Genomic DNA, 7,802 nt, shown 5'->3' on the forward strand with positions numbered 1-7,802 from the left:
AAGTGTTCCCAAAATGTGCTGTATACTTCTGCATTTTTTGAAATAACAAATGTCCTGCTTAATAGATACATACACAACATGTCCATGTTCTAGAAGCCCACAAAGTATTGGCCATTTTCAGGGTAATGTAAAGTAGACTGCCAAAGACCAGAGCATAAAATAACACAACTTAACACAAAAGAATAATCAACATGTGCAGGCATTACAGTTAATTTAACGGAAAATCTAAAGAGAAAACTAGTGAAGTAAATATGTCAACACAGAAATGTTTGTGACGTGCACACAGTGGCTTTGTGTGTGTGTGTGTGTGTTCATTCCACTCTGATTCTGTCTGCCAGCTGATGAAGACAACGCTTAATAATGGGTCATTATAAAGTAATTTACGGTCAACACAGAGTTTTCACAATGTTAAAGGGGATACAGTTCTGGGGCCTTAATGAAATATCTGATCTGCCACAAACCCCACAACTGCGTTCTCCCAATAACGTTTAGAGCGGCCAGTTTCTTTTAGTGATATTGAGCCACTGTTTACCCGATCCTAAAGCACCGCAGTGAGGAGCAGAGGCACTGGTTTATAGCCACTGCACTCAAAAAGATTTATTTTCATAAAATGGCAGCTTTAAAGTAGAACATGGAGGGAAACAAAAACCTTTCTACCAAGTTTTTTGTTGAAATGTTTTGTTTTGTTTACACACTATATTGAAAATTTTCAGAAAATTGAAGAGATCAGGGGCTTAAAGCCCAGATCTGTATTTCTGAATGAGGATGTTCTCAGTAAGGAAGTTACACGTCAGATGGCTGACCTACTTACAACTATATACTAATATATATGTCACAGAGGTGGCAGAAAATATACTTATGCATTCTGTCTAAAAGTACATTTATAATTGATGGGGCCTGGAGGTTGTGGGTTCGATTCCCGCTCCGGGTGACTGTTTGTGAGGAGTTGGTGTGTTCTCCCCGTGTCTGTGTGGGTTTCCTCCGGGTGCTCCGGTTCCCTCCCACAGTCCAAAAACACACATTGGTAGGTGGATTGGCGACAAAAAGTGTCCGTAGGTGTGAGTGTGTGAGTGAATGTGTGTGTGTGTCTGTGTTGCCCTGTGAAGGATTGCCGCCCCCTCCAGGGTGTATTCCTGTCTTGCGCCCAATGATTCCAGGTAGGCTCTGGACCCACTGTGACCCTGAAGTGGATAATTGCTTACAGATAATGAATGAATGAATGAATGTTTTACATAAGGTCAGAAAACATCTTCAGCATTTTCTGTACAGCCTCAGGATCCCTGTGGTTCACGTGAGATGTAAAATAAATAAAAAAAATGAGAAATATGGTTTTTTTTTTACCTTTGTTCTGCAGAGTTTTGTGGCTGTTGTAACATTTTGGATGTTTTTTTATCTATCATAAGAGTGGCAGAGGAAATACCTTAAATCATATGTTTAACCTTTAATTTATTTAATAGCAAAGCTGTATTTATTTCATTTCACAGCAAAGACGTATCCTCTCATAACTATAAAACATTGCATAAGTCATTGAGTTTTCATGATAATATTTCATGATACATTTCTGTGTTATCTGCCAAAACCTCCTCAGTAAACCTTTTAAAATTATTATTTCTATATTTTTATCTTGTTCAGACTCTATGCCAGAAAATGCATTAAAATACAAAATAATGAAAACCTCACTGTTGCCTTTCCATACAAATGTTTTAAAGATATTATTCTCTATACTTTAGGCATTTCAGCAAGTATTAAACAAAAGTCAAAAACAAGGAAAACACCAGATGATGATGCAATGTTTCAAAGTAAGTTTCTATGGAGGATCAGGCCTAAAATAAACAACCTATATAAATAAATCAGGGTAGCATAGTGGAGCAACAGTTATTGTCACTGTCACACGGCTCCAGTTGACTGTCTATGACTGTCTCCACATGTCCATGTGGGTTTCCTCCAGATGCTCTGGTTTCCTCCCACGGCACAAAAACACACATTGATAGGTGGATTGGCTACTCTAAGTGTCCGTAGGTGTGAGTGTGTGACACTCTGTGAAGGGCTGGTGCATTCTCCAGGGTATAATCCCGCCTTGCGCCCAGTGATTCCAGGTACTCTCTGGACCAACCACAACCTTGAACTGGATAAGCGCTTACAGACAATGAATAAATTAATAATTGATCAATTAATAAATAAATCAAATTGAACAATTGAAATTAGTTGAATTCATTCATTGTAAAAGTAAGCATATCTACATGGAAGTAAATAATGAAATCTGACCAAAATAAATGTTTATGCATTAAAATGTTTTGTAATATTTTATAATCCCATCTTCTGGAAAAGATAGAATATATTATTATTATAATACATTCATGGTTTTTCTTATTTTTCAACAACAACAATCATCATCATCATCATCATTTTCTTCTCCGCTTCTCCATTTCAGGGTCGCGGTGGCAACAGGGCGAGCAAAGAAGCCCAGACGTCTCTGTCCCTTGCAACATCCACCAATTCCTCCTGGGGGATCCCAAGGCGTTCCCAGGACAGCCGGGAGATATAATCCCTCCAGCGTGTCCTGGGTCTACCCCGGGGCCTCCTTCCAGTTGGACGTGCCTGGTATACCTCCAGTGGGAGGCGTCCAGGAGGCATCCTGATCAAATGCCCAAACCACCTCAACTGACTTCTCTCAATGCGAAGGAGCAGCGACTCTACTCCGAGCTCCTCCCTAGTCACTGAGCTCCTCACCCGATCACGGAGAGTACGCCCAGCGACCCGTCGGAGAAAGCTCATTTCGGCCGCTTGTATCCGCGATCGTGTTCTTTCGGTCATTACCCAGAGCTCATGACCATAGGTGAGAGTGGGAACGTAGACTGACCGGTAAATTGAGAGCTTTGCTTTATGGCTCAGCTCTCTCTTCACCACAACGGTGCGGTACAGTGACCGCATTACTGCAGACGCTGCACCTATCCTACGGTCAATCTCACCATCCCTCTTCCCATCACTCGTGAACAAGAACCCGAGATACTTGAACTCCTTCACTTGGGGCAGGTTCTCACCCCTTACCTGAAGGGAGCATGCCATCTGTTTCCGGGAGATAACCATGGCCTCAGACTTGGAGGTGCTGATCCGCATACCGACCGCTTCACACTCAGCTGCAAACTGCTCAAGTGAACGCTGGAGGCCTCCGTGCGAAGAAGCCAGAAGAACAACATCGTCCGCAAAAAGCAGAGATGCCACCTCCCGAGATCCTCGACGGAAGCCCTCCTGCCCCAGGCTACGCCGCGCCACCCTGTCCATGAATATCAGGAACAGGAGTGGAGATAAGGCACAGCCCTGACGGAGTCCAATGCCCACACTGAACAAGCCTGACTTACTACCAAGGATGCGAACACAACTCAAACTCTGAGAGTACAAGGACCGTACGGCTCGCCAGAGCGACCCTGGCACCCCATACTCCTGGAGCACCTCCCACAGAATCTCTCGGGGAACACGGTCATATGCCTTCTCTAAATCCACAAAGCATGTGTAGAGTGGAGTAGCAAATTCCCACGCCCCCTCAATCATCTGTGCAAAAGTAAAGAGTTGGTCCATAGTTCCACGGCCAGGACGAAATCCGCATTGTTCCTCCAATATCCTAGGTTCGACTATCGGACGGATTCTCCTTTCCAGCACCTTGGCATAGACTTTCCCCGGGAGGCTGAGAAGTGTAATGCCACGATAATTGGCACACTTTCTCCGGTCCCCTTTTTTGAAAATAGGAACCACCACCCCGGTTTGCCAATCCAAAGGCACCGTTCCCGAGGTCCATGCGATATTGTATAGGCGTGTCATCCAAGACAGCCCCACAGTATCGAGTGCCTTCAGTAACTCTGGGCGAATCTCATCCACTCCCGGAGCTTTGCCACTGCGAAGCTTTTTCACCACCTCAGTGACTTCAGCCAAGGAAATGGAATCTGACCCCCCAGACACTTCTGGCCCTACCTCCTGTACAGGAGGCATGTCTCTCGGGTTAAGGAGTTCCTCAAAGTGTTCCTTCCAACGCCCAACAATACGCTCAGTCGAGTTCAGAGTTTCACCATCCTTGCTGAGCACAGCTTGGACAGTGTCCCCCCTCCCCCTCCTGAGCTGTCGGAGTGTTTTCCAGAACCTCTTTGAGGCCGCCCGGAAGTCATTCTCCATGGCCTCTCCAAACTCCTCCCATGCTCTGGATTTTGCTTCAGCAACTGCCACAGCTGCAGCCTTTTTCGCCTGCCGGTACCCATCCGCAGAATCGGAAGTTCCCCGAGCTAGCCAATCTCGAAAAGCCTCCTTCTTCCACTTGACAGCTTCCCTCACCCCTGGTGTCCACCAACGGGTTCTTGGGTTGCCGCCATAACAGGCACCGACAAGCTTTTGACCACAGCTACATGCAGCCGCTTCCACGATGGAGGTCCGGAACAGTGTCCATTCAGACTCCATTCCCCCTACCTCCTCCGGAACATGTGAGAAGTTCTCTCGGAGGTGAAAGTTGAAATCCATCCGGACAGAGTCATCTGCCAGCTTTTCCCAGCACACCCTCACAATACGTTTGGGTTTACCAGGTCTGTCCGGCAGCTTTCCCCGCCATCGGATCCAACTCACCACCAGATGGTGATCGGTTGACAGCTCAGCCCCTCTCTTTACCCGAGTGTCCAAAACATATGGCCTCAGGTCAGAAGACACAACCACAAAGTCGATCATTGACCTTTGGCCCAGAGTGCTCTGGTACCAAGTACACTTATGAGCAATCTTATGTTCGAACATGGTGTTCGTTATGGACAAACCATGGCTAGCACAGAAGTCCAACAACATCACACCACTCGGGTTTAGATCAGGCAGTCCGTTCCTCCCAATCACTCCTCTCCAGGTTTCCCAGTCATTGCCAACGTGAGCATTGAAGTCCCCCAGCAAAACAACAGAGTCAGTGCATGGAATCCCCTCTAGAACTCCAGTCACTGCCTCCAAGAAGGCCGAATACTCTGAGCTGCTGTTCGGTGCATACGCACACACAACAGTCAAAGTTTTCCTCTCTGCAAGCCGGAGCCGCATTGAGGCGACCCTCTCGTTTACTGGGACAAACTCCAGCTGTACAGGCGCCAGCCGGGGACTTGTGAGTATCCCCACACCCGCCCGGCGCCTCTCACCCTGTGCAACTCCTGAGTAAGAGAGAGACCAACCCCTATCGAGGAGTTTGGTTCCAGAGCCTACACTGTGTGTAGAGGTGAGCCCAACTATATCTAGCTGGTATCTCTCAACCTCACGCACCAGCTCTGGCTCTTTCCCCCCCAGTGAGGTTATGTTCCACGTACCAAGAACCAGTTTCCGCTGACAAGTTCCACGACGCCAGGGGCCCCCCTGCCCCCGCTCTGTGCCCGATGGGCATTGCACCGCACCCCTACTCTGGATCTTGCGGGTGGTGAGCCTACATGATCCTCCCACGTTGCCATTTCGGGCTGAGCCCGGCCGGGTTACGTGGGCTGCCCAGCCACCAGGCGCTCGCCGTCGGACACTACCCCCGGAGCCTGGCTCCAACTTTGATATATATAGAATGAACTTTGATATATAGAATGAAAGCTGATATATATAGAATGAAAGCTGATATATATAGAATGAACGCTGATATATATAGAATGAAAGCTGATATATATAGAATGAACGCTGATATATATAGAATGAAAGTTGATATATATAGAATGAACTTTGATATATATAGAATGAACTTTGATATATATAGAATGAACGCTGATATATATAGAATGAAAGCTGATATATATAGAATGAACGCTGATATATATAGAATGAAAGTTGATATATATAGAATGAAAGCTGATATATATAGAATGAAAGTTGATATATATAGAATGAACACTGTTATATATAGAATGAAAGCTGACATACAGGGGTTGGACAATGAAACTAAAACACCTGGTTTTAGACAACAATAATGTATTAGTGTGGTGTAGGGCCTCCTTTTGTGGCCAATACAGTAGCAATTTGTCTTGAGAAAGTCCTGTACAGTGGTCAGATGGATTTTAAGCCATTCTTCTTGCAGGATAGTGGCCAGGTCACTACGTGATGCTGGTGGAGGAAAACGTTTCCTGACTCGCTCCTCCAAAACACCCCAAAGTGTCTCAATAATATTTAGATCTGGTGACTGTGCAGGCTATGGGAGATGTTCAACTTCACTTTCGTGTTCATCAAACCAATCTTTCACCAGTCTTGCTGTGTGTATTCGTGCATTGTCATCCTGATACACGGCACCGCCTTCAGTATACAATGTTTGAACCATTGAATGCACATGATCCTCCAGAATGGTTCGGAAGTCCTTGGCCATGATCATTCTATATATATCAGCGTTCATTCTATATATATCAGCGTTCATTCTATATATATCAGCGTTCATTCTATATATATCAATGTTCATTCTATATATATCAGCGTTCATTCTATATATATCAGCGTTCATTCTATATATATCAACTTTCATTCTATATATATCAGCGTTCATTCTATATATATCAAAGTTCATTCTATATATATCAGCGTTCATTCTATATATATCAATGTTCATTCTATATATATCAATGTTCATTCTATATATATCAGCGTTCATTCTATATATATCAGCGTTCATTCTATATATATCAACTTTCATTCTATATATATCAGCGTTCATTCTATATATATCAATGTTCATTCTATATATATCAGCGTTCATTCTATATATATCAGCGTTCATTCTATATATATCAAAGTTCATTCTATATATATCAACTTTCATTCTATATATATCAGCGTTCATTCTATATATATCAATGTTCATTCTATATATATCAACTTTCATTCTATATATATCAGCGTTCATTCTATATATATCAACTTTCATTCTATATATATCAAAGTTCATTCTATATATATCAAAGTTCATTCTATATATATCAACTTTCATTCTATATATATCAAAGTTCATTAAATATTTCCTGTTTGGCTTGCCATAGTATGTATATATATATATATATATATATATATATATATATATATATCACAGAATTATATTGGTCTTAGTTTTAGACTCTAAATTGTTATTAGTTTTTAGTAACCATTTAAACACTATGTAAGAATCAGCAAATCAGGCCTGTTAGCCATAGTGGGTGTTTTGGTTTGCTACATATACAACATTTCAGTTATTTTACTTTATATTTCTTATAATTGGTTGATTATATGAGTTAAGGATGGGACAGAATTTTGCTTCAGGAAATAAAGAAAGAGAAGGGAAGCAGTAATAAAAGAACAATTGTTCCGGACCGAAGTGTGCTTTCCAAACCCTCACTGTTTTTTTTCTATAATGCATGGGCACTAATTCATTCACTGGGGTTAAGCCTTGGTGAAAAGAGCCAGAAGTCCCACCACTAGAAAAAAAACCCAGATATCAATTTAATAAATTACAGTATAATGATGATGATAGTAATGCTTTTGTTTCCTGAAGTATATTCTTGTCTCCACAATGTGGAGAGATTGCCAGGTGTAGTAAAAATGTAGTAAGTTATCAATATTCATTGTCAAAAGCCATTTATAAGAAATCCTCTCTGATCAGATCTGGAAAGTGTATACACAGGCTGTTTACCCCGAGTAATCAGACCAAATCCTGCTCCATCACCACAGAACCAGGGGGCTGTCAGCGGTTAGTTTAATAGTTTAAATCGTTCCACATTTATTACCTTTCACAAATCATTTGGTACCAAAGTGGACTTTCAAAACCCACAACAATACCCTGTTGCATTTAGAAAGTGATTTCCTGC

This window comes from Hoplias malabaricus, chromosome 2, assembly GCF_029633855.1.
Source record: "Hoplias malabaricus isolate fHopMal1 chromosome 2, fHopMal1.hap1, whole genome shotgun sequence".
NCBI lineage: Eukaryota > Metazoa > Chordata > Actinopteri > Characiformes > Erythrinidae > Hoplias > Hoplias malabaricus.